The sequence below is a fragment of the Leptonychotes weddellii genome, chromosome X (genome assembly GCF_054177405.1).
Source record: "Leptonychotes weddellii isolate Sample4059 chromosome X, ASM5417740v2, whole genome shotgun sequence".
Taxonomy (NCBI): domain Eukaryota; kingdom Metazoa; phylum Chordata; class Mammalia; order Carnivora; family Phocidae; genus Leptonychotes; species Leptonychotes weddellii.
In genome coordinates, this window is record NC_138385.1 from 73,616,859 (window position 1) to 73,634,967 (window position 18,109).

At 36.5% G+C, this 18,109-nt stretch overlaps 1 long non-coding RNA gene across 1 annotated transcript in view; it reads left to right on the forward strand.

Moving 5' to 3' along the window:
• The window catches only part of LOC145717866 (uncharacterized), a 483,779-nt gene that overhangs the window by 414,128 nt on the left and 51,542 nt on the right, over positions 1-18,109 (forward strand). Inside the window, exon 9 of the long non-coding RNA XR_014141354.1 lies at positions 416-587. This is a non-coding gene — a long non-coding RNA (uncharacterized LOC145717866). The remainder of the gene's footprint in view (positions 1-415; positions 588-18,109) is intronic.

Here is an 18,109-nt window from a genome sequence, read left to right on the forward strand (position 1 = left end):
CTCTGAGGAAATACCACTGTTTTGCTGTTAGTTAACAATCTATGTGTGATAGCCACCCCCCCCCCCATTTGGTGATGATTCAGCAGTGCTTGTGACACTTGGTTACAGCTCAGCTAAGTGCTAGCTGGATACACTTGAACAATTCCTTCAAGCTGCCGTGTTTCCCCATCTATACAACGGAGGTGATAACAGCCACGATCCAGCATGGCCGCAAAAGTTGTATGGGGCTATTTGGGACTAAGGCCACCCCAAGGTCAGGAAGAGGGACAGTTGTGTCTTTTCCCAGCAGTGTCATTTGCATTTTCTTTGTTTGTAACCTCTGAGGAAGTTATGGGAAACACAGTTATTAGGAAAACAAAATACCCAGTCAACTTTTTTCTTTACGTGTGACTAGTGTCTTCTATTTTGCTCCCAGTGCTTACAAGTGGTGTGGATGGGATGCCACACAGGCTCATCACAGTGGCAGAGAACCACCTACCATCGACAGCAGAGCCAGTATAGAATAGAGTCGCCACACGGAAATGGCAAGGCTCCATAGCAGCCTGGGATTGAGCCTCAGAGAAAGGGTATCAGCGCTGGAGTCACAGGTAAATCTAATATCACTTCACTGAGACTAATTTGGGGGTCTTTAATTCTCCCCTGAGTTTAAAAAAATAATAATATTTTTCTCTCCTCCCTTCTCCTGTCGGGTAGAAGTAGGCGATTATATAGCGACTCATTGAATATTTTTGACGAGGGCCTATTGCTGTAGCTACACAACCCAATTAAATCTATAACTGAATTCGTAGAGTCTCAGTTTCCAGTAGATTCTTCTTCAGATGGAGCATTTTCCCCTCTTTGCTGCCAGTAAACACCACCCCCACCCTCCTCTCCATCCCTTGTAGTAGAATTGTCCTGTAAAGGAATGACAACTACGCTTTGTTTTTATTTACATTAACTATTCTCTATTTTCCTGAGTATTCGTCAACCTGACAAATACTTGAAATTGTCAATATTGATTCAGAATCTGAATAGAGTATATGTTATATTTCAATATATACTTTAAGAATGTGTTAATATTTAAGAACCCAGACCTTCGGATTATATCTCAATTTGGCAGAAGTAATACTACTCTGTCTCAATATTTGGAATGAATTTAACATACATTTTTTTCCCTCTCTACAGCCAGTTTTTGCAGTAAAGAATTGAATTTCATATCAAGGCACAATACAAAAATAGAGAAGGGGATTTGTAAATACTAATTATTCAAATCCAAATCCATATATTCCTATTTTTCTTACTGATTTTAATACTGTCAACATTCAGGCAAATTGGTTTCTTTCTCGACATTTTTTTCAGGAGCATATTAACTTGTGTTAGATTACAAAAAAAATGAGAAATTCAGTAACAATAAGAAAAAAACACTGAAATGAGAGAAAAGTAGGTGTTTGAGGAGGAGAACCATTTCATACATTTTCTACCAAAAAATGCTGTTCTCTCTTTAGACCTTCATCACTTTCTTTTGCAAAGCTGTGGAACCTTAGTAACATACCAATTTCTAGTTACCATCTATTGATCTATGATTCAAGAAACAAAAATTACAGTTGAATGCATGCTGATTTCTTTGAGTCATTTTGACTTTGTTAATAATTAGGGTCCAGAAATTACCTACCTTGTGGCCTTTTGCATTTTCTAAAATAAACACAGAGAAAGTAACGCTTGAGTAAAGATATTATTCTGAAGTTTTAAATCTTGGCACAACCCACTGAGAAGAACTTGTTGTCACATACCCAAACCATACTCCACACACTCTATCTCTAAGGAAAGCTTCAGCAATTTGCCTAGGTAAACAACAGAAATGCACGCCCATGCTCATGCCCTCGGTGGTGCAAAACTGTTCTTATTAAATATTGAGTGGATTTGGAAGAATGTTTATAAAATATGTATAAGGCAAAATAATAATATAAGGAACACACATGTACTCCCTTCAACCACTTTCAGAACAAGGATAATATCTATGAGACCCTCTGTGAGATTTATTCTGATCTCAACCCCATTGCCTCTCCCTTTGGAGGCAACTCCTTGATTTTTGTTTTTAATTGAAATATAGTTGACACACAACGGTATGGTAGTTTCGGGGGTACAACATTAACAACTCCATACGTTATGGCTACCATGTGTCACCTTACAGCCCTCTTACAATATCACTGACTCTATTCTCTATGCTACACCTTTCATCCCCTTGACTTACTCATTCCCTAACTGGAAACCTGCACCTCCCACTCCCCTTGACCCATTTTGCCTCTTGATTTTTTTTAATCGTTTATCACATGCATTTATATTCCTAAAAATAAAATCATTAAATTTTCCATGGTTTTTTTTTTAAACTTTATGCTTTGAACATACTGTCTGTACACATTCTTTTTCCACTTTTTTTTTGGCAGAGCATTATGTTTCAGAGATTCATACACACTGTTCCCTGCAACTACATTTCATCCATTTCTACTGCTAAGCACTGTTCTGTGGCATGGGGATGCCACAACGTTATTTCTCCATCCTACTGTTGATCTCCATGTGTGGGGGAGGGTTCCAGTTTTACGAAATTATCAACCATGCTCAGTACAAACACGAACATTTTTGTAAATGCATCCTAAGATGGACATGCCTAATTTCTCTAGGACATACCCTTAAAGTCATCAATTTCTGGCCCACAGGGTATGCACATTTTAGCTTTTCAAAAACTGATTAATTTCTTTCTAAAGTAATTGTAAAAAATCTATTACATTCCCCACCCCCCCACCAGTCAGTGTAGGATGATATTGTCCATGTTTTTAATTTTTGCCAGCTGGTCAGTATATCATAGTATCTATCTCTTTTGTAGTTTGAATTAGTTTCTCCCTGGTTCCTAATAAAAATTGCTACTTCATGTAATTAATTGTCACTCGTATTTCTTCTTCTATGAAGTGTGCCTTTAAGATTGTTCTTTCTCTCTCTTTTTTAAAATTGGGCTATTTGTCTTTTCATTATTGATTTGTAAGGAAGAGTTCTTTATATAGTCTAGATACGAATTTTGGGTTACTCGTATTTGTTTCAAAAATCTTCTCCCCGTTTGTGACTTTTCATTATTTTGAACTTCTTCTAGAAGGTCTCAAACATGACATAGTCAAGTTTATCAATATTTATCTTTATTATTTATATTTTTGTGTCTTTAAGAATAATTTTCTCCTTAACAATGCTTAAAAAGCACAATCTCTTATATTTTCTTCTAAAAGTATTATTAGTGACTATTCAAAGTTAAGTCCTGGGGCACCTGGGTGGCACAGTCAGTTGAGCATCTGACTCTTGGTTTCAGCTCAGGTCATGATCTCAGGGTTGTGAAATCAAGCCCCATGTCTGGCTCCATGCTCAGCAGGGAGTCTGCTTGAAGATTCTCTCCCTCTGCCCCTCTCAACATTCCTTCTCTCTCTCAAATAAATAAATAAATCTTAAAAAAAACCCAGTTAAGTCTTAAGTCCCACTTAATTGATTGTTGTGTTTGCTATGAAACAAGAACCCTATATAATTTTTTTCATTTAGATAACTAAATGTCACATCGCCATTTATTGAACTATGTCTCCCTTCTCCACAGATTTTCAGTAAAAGCTTTGTCATATACCAAGCTTCCATATATACATTAGATGCTTTCTGGGACCTCTATTTTCATCCATTGGTCAATTTGGCTATCTCTAGGCCAATACTTTGTTGTCTTATTAATATAGCTTCATAATAACTCTTGATTTCAGGTAAGGCAAGGCTCTCAACTTCTTAAGCCTTGGATATTCTTGGCAATATGAAATTCCACATATATTTTAGGATAAGTTTGTCAAGATTATAAAAAAATCATTTTGGCATTTGATTGGAATTTCATTGCATCTGTGTAGATCAATTTCAGTAGTTAAGGCTTAGAATCTCCCTGGATGTTCTGCTGTTGCTGTGTCCCGTGTAATTTTATGTAAAATTCTGTCATTATAATTCAGGTGTAAATATTTTCTAATTTCTATTAATATTTCTTCTTTGATCTGTGTGATATTTAGTTGTTTATTTCTTAAGTCTACAATGCTTAGATTTTAAAAAATTATCTTTATGACATTGATTTCTAACTTAATTGTTTTGTGGTCAGAGAAGACAGTCTATGAGATCTTTTTCCAAATTTATTGAGACTTGCTTTATATTCCAGTACATGGTAAATTAAAAAAAAAGTCTATTACATATGTGTTTGAAATTGACTTTGTAAAGAATTTAACCCAGACCAAAAGGTTGTGATAAAAATTTTAGTTACTTATAGGACTGTTAAGTTTGTCAATTTCCCCCTGGGTTAGTTTTAATGAGATATTAGTAATTTCATCACATCTGTATTCTAGTTCATATTTTTCTTAACAGATATTCCTAATCTGCTGCTAAAACCATTCATTGAGTTTTAAATTTTCAGTTATATTTCTGCCACTTTGAAATGCTTTAATTTTTTTTATCTTGTTTGTTTGCAGGTGTATTGTTCTTTATTCATATTTTATCTCCTTCTTTTATATCTTTAAACATATTGAACCTATTTAGAAAACCTACAGTGTTTCTAGTAATTCAATATCTGCATCATTCTGGGTCCGATTCTGTGCTCTATTATTTTTGCTGCTTTGCACTCACCATGTTTGATGTTTTACTCCTTTTGACTATGAATTCATATTTTTGGGAACTTGATCTAAGAGAATCCTTTGAGGTAAAGGTAGAAGCTCAGTTTGTTCAAAGGAGATTTTGCATTCTGTCCAGTACCTGGGGCATGTTTAGACCAGGACCACTTTAATACATCTCCTTAGGTTTTATTGGATCACCCCAAGTGTGTGAATTCCAGCTGCAATCTACATGAGAAATAACCTATTGTTACATATATTCAGAAGGAAGATTCCCCCCCTCCATTCATTACCAAATTTTAATATAAACGTTTCTTTTCTTTTCCTTGTAGGAAGAAGTCTAATTCACTTTTATTTTGAAGGTGTAGCCTTTTGAGTTCCAGCATTATGCATGTATGCAGGCATAAGAGTGATCTTCTATTAGACTCTCTGCTCTGGGTAGGCTCAGAGCTTTGTATCCTATCCCCCACGCCTATGAGGCCAGGACATCTGAAGCTCAAATTCACCTGGTTTGGCAAACATTCTCAAGATCAAAGCTAGATTAAAGTTTCCTTCACCTCTCTGAGTTTCTGCTTTAATTTAATTTTCAGCTCTGAGCGATGGTTACTAATTTGAAAGCTCGTTGATACATGAAAAATAATTAGATGTTTCATCAAATAGGGTTTTTTAGTTATATTTAGTGAGTTAGGATTTTTTTAAGGTATGTAGCCTGCTATACCGCTGTGTAGAAAAGTGATTTTCACATGTTTTCGTCTTCAGACTCCCTCAATTATAATTATTTTGCTTTAGTTTTTTTTTTAAAGCTTTATTTCTTTCAGGCAACTTTGTAAAATGTTAGCAATTTTTGTTGTTTTAAACTGTAAAACACTAAAAAGGATCTAAGTCTTATATTTGATCTGTACAAGTAGAAAAGTACATTTTGTAAGAATAAAGAAATGTTCTCCTGATAATTGAAATTCAATGATTATTAAGATTAAGGAAAAGCATAAGTAGTGGGAGTATTATATGCCATATTATTTTTTTAAAGGTAAGTATCTCTTTTTTTTTTTTAGATTTTATTATTATTTATTTATTTGACAGAGAGAGACACAGCGAGAGAGGGAACACAGCAGGGGGGAGTGGGAGAGGGAGAAGCAGGCTTCCCGCAGAGCAGGGAGCCCGATGCGGGGCTCGATCCCAGGGTCCTGGGATCATGACCTGAGCTGAAGGCAGACACTTAACGGCTGAGCCACCCAGGCGGCCCTATGCCACATTATTTTAAAAAAATTGTCTTACCCCTTCCCTGTTAAGTGTATCATCTAACTCCACTCATTGTCATATGACTTGCCAGACCTCCTGTGGGAACAATGTGCATCCCCAATTCACTCTTGGTTGGATAGGGGGAAATTTGAACCTCTTTCTTTTTGAACATTCAACTCATCAAATTATTGAGGACCTGTCATACTGAAAAGACTCTGCTAGGTGTTGTGGGAGATATAAGGATGAATCAAGTTTCTTCTCTGCTCTAGAGTAGCTAACAATGACATGGAAAAGACAGATGCATTCATCAAAAACTAAAATGCAAGGTAAACAGTAATGAGTGCTCCAGGAGGCCAAGAGAGTCTAGGGGAAAGAAGAATAAATTCTATCAGGCGACGCTGACAGTGGTATACTGGTAAATGCTTAACAACTGACCCTATAGGGCTAAAGCCCTGATTTGTATCATTTGCCAATTTTCATGGTATCCATATTTTCACCATGGCCAATTTCAAACTGCCAATATGATGTCAGTCGGCTCAAACATTTCTGAAAATATAACAATTGGTTTTTGCAAGCTGGTACAAGGTGGCTCTACCCCTTGTGTTGGGGATAGCTTCTTGTAGTGCGACTGAGGTATATCTTAAAGAAAAGCTAATATTCTGGTATGTGAATAGGGAGAGGTATTCCAGACAGAGGGAAAATCCTAGAAAAGGCAGACATGTGGGAAAATCTAAGGTCTATTTAAATAATCCTTGGAATGCTGGTGTGGATGGCTATAGTATCTATAGTATACATGGTGGAAAGAAAGGGTAAGAGGGGCCACTAAACGATGGCTGGGAGCTGCTTTGGTTGGTCCTTGCCTCACAAACAGATTCACTGAAATGATAAAACACATGAAAATTTCATGCTCTATGCCTTTGCCACAATTGTTTTTAATGTATAAAGGGTAATAAAACCAATGACAATGTACCCACCATTCAATCTAAGAAATTAAACATTGCTAATACAGTACACACACACACATATAAACCCTTTCTTCTTTACATACATATATAAGTAGTTATAGCTCTATATTAATAATTTATATATATAAGTAATATATAGTATTGCTTACATATATTTAAACTTGATGAAAAAGATTTCACAGGAAAACTGTATGTTGTGTTTATACTTGTGAAATTTACTTTGCTTTTCTCATTTATATTTTATTTGTTTTAGTCTTTCATGTTGATATTTGTAGTTCCAATCCATTTATTCTCATTGCTGTATAGTATTCTATTATATACATAGAACATACTTTGTTTTTTTGGTCAGCATTTAGGTTGTTCCCATTTTTTGGTTATTACAAATATTTCTGCTAAGAACATTTTGTACACGTCTCCTTTTAGATATGAGCTAGACTCTCCCTGGGGCAAATAACTAAGGCTGCATCATTATGTGTGTTTGTTTTCAATTTTACTAGTTACTACCAAGTTATTTTCCACAGGTGTTGGTATTATGACCTTTCCACCAGTCTCTGTTGCTCTATATTGGTATTAATCTTTGATATTGTCAGACTTTTAATTTTTTCAATGATACTGGAGTGAATGGTATCTCATTATGATCATATGCACATTCTTTGATGTGAAGTTGAGCATCTATTCATTTATGCCATTTTTTACTCTTCTGTAAATTTTCTGTTCATGTAATTCACCTAGTATTGTTTTTTATCTATTAATGTGTTTGTTAATAAATGTAAAACATCTCTTTCTCAATCCCTCTGTCGATATCTCCCAAGATACTGAAAGAGCCCCATAAAACTGTTTGGAAACTTCTCGCTCATCCACCACTCACTGTGCATGAATGGATCTCATTACACTTAGTATGCTAAAAACATTGAGAATTGAGCTAACAGATAGACCTCTGTGCAGATCCCAGACTGACCACTGGGTGGTACACATACAGGACAGATCTGAATAGTACTGCAAAGTCTTTGGAAACTGAACTGATCTGAAACCAGAGTCCATGGAAGATGGGTTGGAAGTTGCAGCTTCAATCTAAGCAGGTCAAGTGCCTGCTAAAAAAAATTTTTTTTTCATAGAATATAAACAAAACCAGAGCCTCATGATCTAATATTCAAAATGGCCAGGGTACATTCTAAACTTACGTGACATATAAAGACTCATTAAAGTCTCAACTCACATGGGAAAATATAGTCAACAGATGCCAATATTGAGGTGACATAGATCTTGGAATGATCTGACAAAGACTTTAAAGAATCTATTCTAAAAATGTTTGGATGAGTAATCATGGACACTCTTGAAACAAAGTATCAGCAAAGAAAGAGAAGATATAAATAACAAAATGGAAATTTAGAGTGACTGAAACAAACAAAAAAACCTCACTGGGTGGACTCAATAGTAGAACGGAAATGACAGAGCAAAGAGTCACAAACTTGAAGACAGACCAATAGAAATTAACTAATCTAGACAGTGGAGAGAAAAATGATAGAATATAGCTAACAGAGCCATAGGGACTGGAGGTGGGGGGAGAACAACGAAAGATCTAATCTGCATGTCACTGAAATCCCAGAAGGAAAAGAGAAAGAGTGAGATGCCAAAAAAAATTCTTGAAATACGTAATGACTGAGAATTGCCAAAGATCGAATATTCAAGAAGCTAAGTGAACCTAAAATAGAGTAAACCCAATGAAATCCATGCTCAGACATAGCATTATATTTTATTTTTTTTTAAAGTCAGACATAGCATTATAAAAGTGATGAAAACCAAAGACAAAGAAAAAAAATCTTCCAAAAAAAAAAAAAGAGGACACATCACCTATAGGAGAATAATAATGCAAGTATCTGTGGATTTCTCATCTGAAACCACTGAATGAAGAAGTGGCACAACATTTTTCAAGCACTGAAAGAAACAACGGCCAACCTAGAATTCCACATCCAGTAACAATACCATATAGGAACGAGTGAAATTAAAACAGATGAAGGAAAATTAAGAGAATGTATACAGATCTACCCAGAAATCATTTCTAAAGGAAATTCTACAGACAGAATGGAGGGAAACTTGGAACCTCCGGAATGATGGAAGAGCAACAGAAATGGCAAATATTTGGCTAAATACAGTAGACTATCTCCCGTTGAGTTCTTTGCAATATGTTTAATGGTTGTAAGCAAAAACTGTAACATTGTATGATGGAGAATTCAATGTAGGTAGGTTTAATCTATATATTGTAGTACCCAGGGAGGAGGATAAAGGGACCTACATGGACTTAAGGTTTCTATATTCCTATTAAAGTTCTAAAACATTGATTCTAAGTAGACTGTGAAAAGTTAAGTATGTATATTGTAGTCACCAGAGCAGCCACCAGACAAATTATATGAAGAGATGTAGTCAAAATCACAATCAATACGTTGTAATGGAATACAAAAACTTGGTCAAATAACTAAAAAAAAAAAAAAGTAGGCAGGTAAAGAGGAAACAGAGAGAACAAACAGAAAAAATACATAAAATGGTAGACCTAAATCCAAACATGTTGATAATTAGATAAAATGTAAATGATCTAAACATGTTTATTAAAAGAGGTTTTAGAAATGAATTTTTAAAGAAATGACCCATATGCTGTCTACAAGAAACTCATTTCAAATCTGACATAATAGATTAAAAGCTAAGGGATGGAGAAAAATATAGCACGCAAACATTAGTCAAAAAAACCTGGAGTGACTACATTAATATCAGATAAAGTAGACTTTAGCACAAAGAAGATGCTAGAAATAAGAGAGATAGTAGGTTTACAAAAAAGACACAATTCTAAGCAGGTACTTCTTTAGAAACAGAACTGCAAAATACACGAAGTAAAAATTTATAGAACCAAAAGAAAAAGTCAGGAAATGTGCAATTACACTTGAAAATTTCAACACTGTTCTTCAGTAATAGAAGGAGTCAACAGAAAATCAACAAAAATATTGACCAATGCTATCAACCAACTGGATCTAACTGGCATTTAGAGAACACTCCCATCAACAACATAATACACATTTGTTTCAAGTGCACATGGAATATTCACCAAGATAGATCATATCCTGGGCATAAAACAAACCTTAACAAATATCAAAGAACGGAAATCTTACCAGGTATGATCTGTGTCTATAGGGAATTAAATTAAAAATTAATAACAGAAGGCTAACAAGAATTTCTCCAAGTGCTTGGAAATTAAGCAATATACTTATAAATAATCCAGGAATCAAAGAGTAAGTCTCAGGGAAATTAGAAAATATTTTGAATTGAATGAATATGATAATACAATGTATCAAAATTTATGGGACACAGCTAAAGCTGTGCTTGCAGGGAAATTTATCCCATTAAATGCATATATTAGAGAAATACCTGTCCTAAAATATAACATTTTTAAATTTCACAATGCTATGAGTGCAAAGACGACCTTTAAAAATTTCAAAGGAAAAAAAATAGATTGCGTGCTAACATAAAGGACTGGAGTCAGAATGGCCTTAGATTTCTCCAGAGTAAAAGTGGAAACTAAAAGCCACTGAGCAATTTGCTCTAAATTTTGAGGAAAAATTATTTCTAAGTTGGGGTTCTTTGTTCTTGGAGTTTCAGCCCAATTATCAATCAAAATTAAAGATAAAATTAATACCATTTAGGACACTGAAGGTCTCCAGAATGGTTCCTGTACATCTTTCTAAGAAAGCTCCTAGAAAGTGTGCCTAAACCAAATGAGGGATGGGGAGCCCGGGTGGCTCAGTCAATTAAGCGTCCGACTCTTGATTTTGGCTCAGGTCCTGATCTCAGGATGGTGGGATTGCGCCCCGGGTCAGGCTCCATGTTCAGTGGGGAGTCTGCTTGAGGATTCTCTCTCTCCCTCTCCCTCTGCCCCTCCCCCCATTCATGTTCTCTCTCTCTCTCTCTTTCAAATAAATAAATAAATTTTTAAACCAAATGAGGGAATAAGCCAATAAGGAGAAAAAACTTGGGGTCTATGTGTCAGAGGAGCTAGCATAGCTGAGAGACAAAGGACATTCTCAGGATTATGGAGAGAGGGCGTATTAATGATGACAGCAATGCAGCACGGCTGAACAGCACACAACGAGGAATTAATGAAAAAGATAGAGGTCTTCAAGTAATGTCCCTTTCCACTGCCCCTTCGGAGAAACGAACTGATATATTTGACTGAATTGGGAGGAATTTCACAGTTTTAGCGGTGAGTGTGCAAAGAATTATTGATAGGTAAACAGAAAGCTAAACAAAGGAACAAATGTGATAATTATACTAATTTCCAGGCAACACAAAGGTGTGCAAGAAAGGAAATGTGATTATCATATACAAGTGGCTTAGCTCTGAATAATAACATATTCAGTTATGATAACGTAAACTCTGAATATTCAATTTGTCAAAAATGGAATATCACTCTGTTAACAGAATAGGCAGAGGCACAGAAGGGGTTGTGTAAGAATATGAAGTTCTAAGTTTTGATCACAAGAATTCATATACGGTGTTTGAAAATGGAAAAATTAATACATAGCAGCATTGTATGTTGTTTAGAAATCTGAAAATAAAGACCGAAAAAAAAAATCACAGCCAGAAGATTTGAGTTGTTCCCTCCGGAGAGAGAGAATCACATGTGGAAGGAAATAGTCAGGCTGTTCAATTATAAACTCTTAGTAATATTTTACTTTTTCAGATATGTGTATTACTGTGATATAAATAAAAAGAGTGCTCAGTGCTAAAATATAATTACAGCTCTTTCTAGCAAATAGTAACACTAGTAATAGTAGTAGCCAATCTTTATATAGGACCTACAGTGTGGCAGGGCCTACGCTAAGAGCTTTTTATCCATTATTTTATGTAATTCTGACAGGCCCCATTTGAAGCAGATACCATTTTTCAGAAAATGACATTATGGTTTAGAGAGGTTTTGTGAATTATCCAAAGCTGGTATAGTTGGCAGGTGCCTTTGCGAAGATAAGAATCTTAGCCTCCTGACTACAGGGCCCTGGTTTCTAACTGCATTGACATTTTATGGTTTTTCCAGCCTAAGGCACCATCTCTCCCCAGCTGAGCCCCAGTCCGAAAATATAGGTGGTGGCATCAAAACTGCCATGCTTGGACATGTGAATATAATATGGGAAGATGATTTTTCTCTTTTGTTCTCACCATGCCGGTGCCCCCTCCCCCTTTATCCTAAAAGCAAAGAATTGTAGCCACAAATCAAAAACTACTTTCACAGCTTCAAGATTCTTTTAGTCTTTGGCTTCTATCACTGTGCTACTTGTTACACGTATTTAAACAACAAAAAATGATGTAAAATTTCCTTTCTAGAACGCTTTAAAGCGTCAACATAGATTAGACGGCAGATAGTAAATTTCTTTTAGGATTTTAGTAGGACAGAAAAAAAAGTTTACGGGATGCCTGGGGGGCTCAGTCAGTTAAGCGTCTGCCTTCAGCTCAGGTCATGATCCCAGGGTCCTGGGATCGAGTCCCGCATTGGGCTCCCTGCTCTGCGGGGAGCCTGCTTCTCCCTCTGCCTCTGCCTCTCTCTCTCTCTGTCTCTCATGAATAAATAAATAAAATCTTTAAAAAAGAAAAAGAAGTTTATACATACATACTCTTGCCTTTTAAAAAGTAAGTTTGACATTGGGTATATTTAAAGTTCTAAAAATACCTCTCACGAAGCAACTTTTCTTTGCCCTATCCCAGCTTTCCATCGTTGGCCAGCGCATTCTGGAAAACATCCCAAATATTTGAGTCTGTTCTTCATCTCAATTCCCTGTCTGCTTATTCAAGATGAGAATCCAGGGACAGAAATAACTCAGGAAAATAGCAGGGGAAAAGCATTTATCAGCAGGAAGCTAAGGAAAGCACATTCATGGATCAATCTCTTTTAAGTCAGCAAAAATGAAATTTCTCTCCCCACTGCCACAGACCAAGCATAGTTTAAACTTTTGAGGAGATGTCAAAATGATTTCTCTATATAAATAACAGCCTCTATGCTAACTATGTTGGTCACCATTCTCAGACACAATACTGATATTAAAACTGATGTTAAAATGGACATTCCAGGTCTTTTCTATTAAAAAGCTGAATAAAGGGGGTGCCTGGGTGGCTCAGTCGGTTAAGCGTCTGCCTTTGGCTCAGGTCATGATCCCTGAGCCCCAAGATTGAGCCCCATGTCCGGCTTCTACTTAGCTGGGAGTCTGCTTCTCCCTCTCCCTCTGCCCCTCCCCGCTGCTCGTGCTCACTCTCTCTCGCTTTCTCTCAAATAAATAAATTTAAAAAATCTTAAAAAAAAGGAATATAAAAAAACCCTGAATAAAGACTCATTATTTCTAGGGACCGAGATTATCATCATCAACACCGTGAAAATACGGATTTTAGTCATCTTTAGAGATTTTCTGCCTCAGGGGCTTCCAAAGTGCTCCTCATGGGTAGCGAGAATGGCAAATATGGGAGAGAGGTTTCCCACATGCCACAGTTGAGAGAACTTCACTGTCAAGTTTTTCTGCTTTGCCCACCAACCAAAGATCACCGGGAACCGTTTTAGTTAATAAACAGGTTTATTATCATTGCAGCAAGGGCGGGAGGGAGGGGACTGCACACTGCAGAAAAACATTGGAGATTCTGTGAAAGAGAAAATGGACAAGGGGGAGTGGTTTGCTTATTACAGGATTGAGGCTTGTGTTAGGGTGTTTTTTGTTTTTGTTGTTGTTGTTGTTGTTGTTGTTTGTGGGAGGGTTCAGGAAGCAAAGGTCTGTTTTGAATTGACTGCTGTCAGGAATCTGGGGCAATTCGATGGTTGGGTATCTTAATTTTTCTCTAAGAGGTAGGAGGAAGAGAATGGGGCTAGAGTATTCACTGAAGAAGCACTTGTCACTCATGCTGACCGAGGAAGTGGTTGTGGTAGCGTTTGGTCATTCTGTGATTGCCCAATGTCTCTGTTAATATGTCTGTTCAGGCATCATTATGAAGTATGAGGTGGTGTTTCTATTATTTTGTTCCATCACAGTCATGGGGGGGTCCTTGTCTGAGGTTGATATCCCGCAATATTGTTTTTGTCCAGCAGAAGAACACCATGCCTTAACTGGAAGTAACTAGGCCAGCTACCAGGCATCAACTGTCAAGACTCCTCTATTTTGGGGGAACAGCTTTATTGAGATGTAATTGACATACAAACTACATATATTTAAAGCATAAAATTTGATGAATTTTGATGTATATACAACTTTGAAACCATCACCACAATCCAGATAGTGAATACATCCATCACCCCCAAAAGTTTCCTGGTAACCCCTTTATAATGCTCCCTCCCCCATCTCTCTATCCATCCTAAAGCAACCACTGATCTAATTTATGTCCCTATAGAAGAGTTTGCATTTTCTGGAGTTTTACAAACTAAATCATATAGTGTGTACTCTCTTGTGTTGGACTTCTTTCACTAAGCATAGTTATTATGTGCTTCACCCAGGTTGTTGTATGTATCGATAGAAAATTCCTCTTTATTGCTGAATAGTATCCCATTGTATGGACCTATCACAGTTTATTTATCTATTCATCTATTGGTGGACATTTTGATTGTCTCTATTTTTGGATCTTATAAATAAAGCTGCTATAAAATTCTTATACAAGTCTTTGTACTGACATATGCTTTCATTTTTCTTGGGCAAATACCTAAGAGTGGAATGGCTGGATCATATGGTAGATGTATGTAGACGTTTTTATGAACTTCTGAGCTGCTTTTATCTCTCTCAACTTTTTGAGTTTTATGTAAGATGTTCGGTATCTTAGAATAAAAGTTTCCAATAGTGGGGGCAAGTGGGATGGGATTTGAAATCCACCCTTCCAGCTAATCCATTTTGTGTATAGATAAAATAACTGAGACCACAAAGACTATATGAATGCCTGTGAGTAGGTTATCAGACTCAGCACCAAACCCCTGGTCTCTTAGTACAGAGGTCTTGCTTTGGCTCCAGGATGACCATCCCTTACTCTGCAGAAAAGAAAAAAATGCAAAGATCTAATCAGAGTAATTGTGTTTATATTCCAGGTAGCTTCATGGTGCAATCACTAAAATGTCTTTTTCTCTGTTATTTTTGTCATTATCCCATACAGATGTTTATCACCTTGTGTCCAAATTTCTGTAACATCATTCTTCCCTGGGTCTATGCTCTCCCCATTCCACTCCTCTTTGTATAATGATGATGGATTAATTTTCTGTCACTGGCTCCTTATTCCTTACTCTGTTGAATTCGATCTCCTCTACCTAGTCTTGAGTGCCATCTCTCACCTGAAATTGCTGCTCGTACCACTCTTGCTCCTTAATCTCCCTAGGGTCCTAAAACATCTTATACACATTGTATACATTACTGGAAATGCTTTTAAAATTTGTGTAGCCAGGGGCGCCTGGGTGGCTCAGATGGTTAAATGTCTGTCTGCCTTCAGCTCAGGTCATGATCCCAGGGTCCTGGGATCGAGCCCCACATCAGGCTCCTGACTCAGCAGGGAGCTTGCTTCTCCCTCTCCCTTTGCCTCTCTCCCTGCTCGTGCTCTCTCTCTATCTCTGTGTCTCAGATGAATAAATAAAATCTTTAAAAAAAATTTTGTGTAGCCATAAAACTAAATAAAAACATTTTCACTTATTAAATGATAATGAATTATAAATGCAAACAAAAACCACAAAATAAAATAAATAAAATTAAAATTTTAATATGATCAAGAATGGGGCGCCTGGGTGGCTCAGTTGGTTGAGCGACTGCCTTCGGCTCAGGTCATGATCCTGGAGTCCCGGGATCGAGTCCCGCATCGGGCTCCCTGCTCAGCAGGGAGTCTGCTTCTCCCTCTGACCCTCCCCCCTCTCATGTGCTCTCTCTCTCTCATTCTCTCTCTCAAATAAATAAATAAAATCTTTAAAAAAAAATATGATCAAGAATGGTTCCCTAAAATGAAACTGATGATGTTTTGATAAAAATAGGCAGATATATTTGAATATTTCATTATTTTTGTTTAATTGATTCTTTTTATATGGAGAATGATGGGCCATCATGTCTCATTGCTATTTATACTAATGCAATTTTTCAATTTTAATGCTGATCTAATTTTAAATCACCTATTCTTTACTTTGATGCTATAATCAATTTAATACTGCAGTCCAAAATCCGATACTGAAAAATTAAAAACAGTTATTGCAGGTTTACTACTCACCATTTTTGTCCTCTTCTATTAAAAAAAAAAAATGAAAGAAAGAAACAACTATGCAGCGAATTCATTGGCATCGTGAAATAGTCCTGACTGCAATGGCTCTTCCTTCTTTTTTTGGATGAAACTTGTACCCTGAGAGCTATTTGATGACTCAATTCTCCATTGAACCTCCGTAAAAAGCCCTCCATGCAGCAGGTACTAATATAGTTGGCCTTCACTTGTGAACATAATGATAAACAATTTTGGTTCCTAGAACTCTTTGGCAGTACTGGGTGATGAAGTAGTCATCCAGATGATCAAGATTAACTTTCTTTATATATCTTTAGACTGCAGTCAAGTTGAAATTTTCAATTTGTTGAAAAAAAAATTCTTACTCTCTGTCCCCCTAAGAATAGGTCTAAGGAACAATAGATAGGGATCTGGAAACCATAGTACGAAGCATGTGTACCAGGTATTGCATTACATAGTGTAGATGAGAAACAGAGGTGCTTTGTCAAAATCACCTCACTGCTTATTTCACAGAAGGAAAAAAATAGGACAGAGAAGATCACAGTAGACAAGAGGCAAGTAGGAAAAGGTTTCCTCTACTCCCTCTACCAGGTGGCTAGCAAATAAATTTAAACATATGGCAAATTTATTTTTCCATTTATCAAACAGCCATTTGCATTCTTTGTAAGTGCCCGGAATGCAAAGAAATAGGACTATGTGATTTCAAAGGTTCTCTTTGCTTTCCCTGCAGATAATAACATCCGTTGTGCTCAGCAGTCCTCAATAATGTGATTCTGGATTCACAGCAACAAATGAGAGGCTGAAAGATCTTTGGTGATTACACTATTTATATAATTCTAGAGGAAGTCACCCATCTAATAAATAAAATGAGGTTATAAGGCAGAATAGAGTGTCCAAGGGAGCAAACACAACAGAAAAAAGAGAAAACAAGAAGTATATGAAAAGAAAATGAGAAACACCCCCAGAGAGAGAGAAAATGAAAAATAGAGATGAGATACCAACCTGAGAGCAAGGTGAATATTCTCTTTTGGAGCCAGTGGAAATATTCCATTTAGTGCAAGCAATATAAATTGCAGTATTTTTGGTTAATAACTTTGATATATGAAGTCCTTTAAGAACACTAATTACCGAGTTTTCATTGGTAAATATTCAATAATAGAGTTCATAACATTAAATTAAAATTCACTGAGGCTAAATTAATGACGGTTCATATTGCTGATAAAGGGTATATTTTATGACTTAGTACCTCCATGATTTTTTTCTGGATTTTACTCAGATCTCATCAGTTTTTCCATGATTGTTCTTTCTCTGTTATGGAGTCTAATCCAGGAAACTATGCTTTACATAATTGTCATGTCTCCTTAGTCTCCTCTGGTCTATGATGGTTTCAGTCTTTTCTCATTTTTTATGGCCTTGAGAGTTTTAAGCAGTAGTGGTTAGCTGTTTTGCAGACCATCTCTGAATTGGGGTTTTTCTCATGCTCTCCCCCACAATTAGACTGGGGTTCTGGGTTTGGAGAAAAAAAAATCTCAGACATGAAGTGCTCTTCCCATCACGTCAGATCAAGGAGCACATAATATTAATGATATGACTAAGAACTGATCGTGTTAATCTAGTTCACTAGTTTAAGGTAGCATTGCAGTAGAATTACTGTTTTTCCCTTTTCCATGCTCTACTTTTTGGAAGCGAGTCAGTAAGACCAGGCCACACTCAATGGTGGAGGGAGAGGGAAATGGTAAGAATGAATCACCTCCTAGAGTAGAGAGCTTCTACATAATAATATCTGGGATTCGTTGGGAAGGAAGATTTATTTCACCATTTATGTATTTATTCAATTGCTTATTTATATTAGTGAGGACTCATATATTTATTTTGTAGTTTGTTATAATCCAACACTAGATTATTGATACTGTTGCTTAAATTGTGCCAGCTCTGGCCACTGGAAGCTCTTTCAGATTGATTCCTGTGTCCCTTCGGCATGATTTCATTCTTTTGCTTTTTAAATGCTTCCTGACTTGC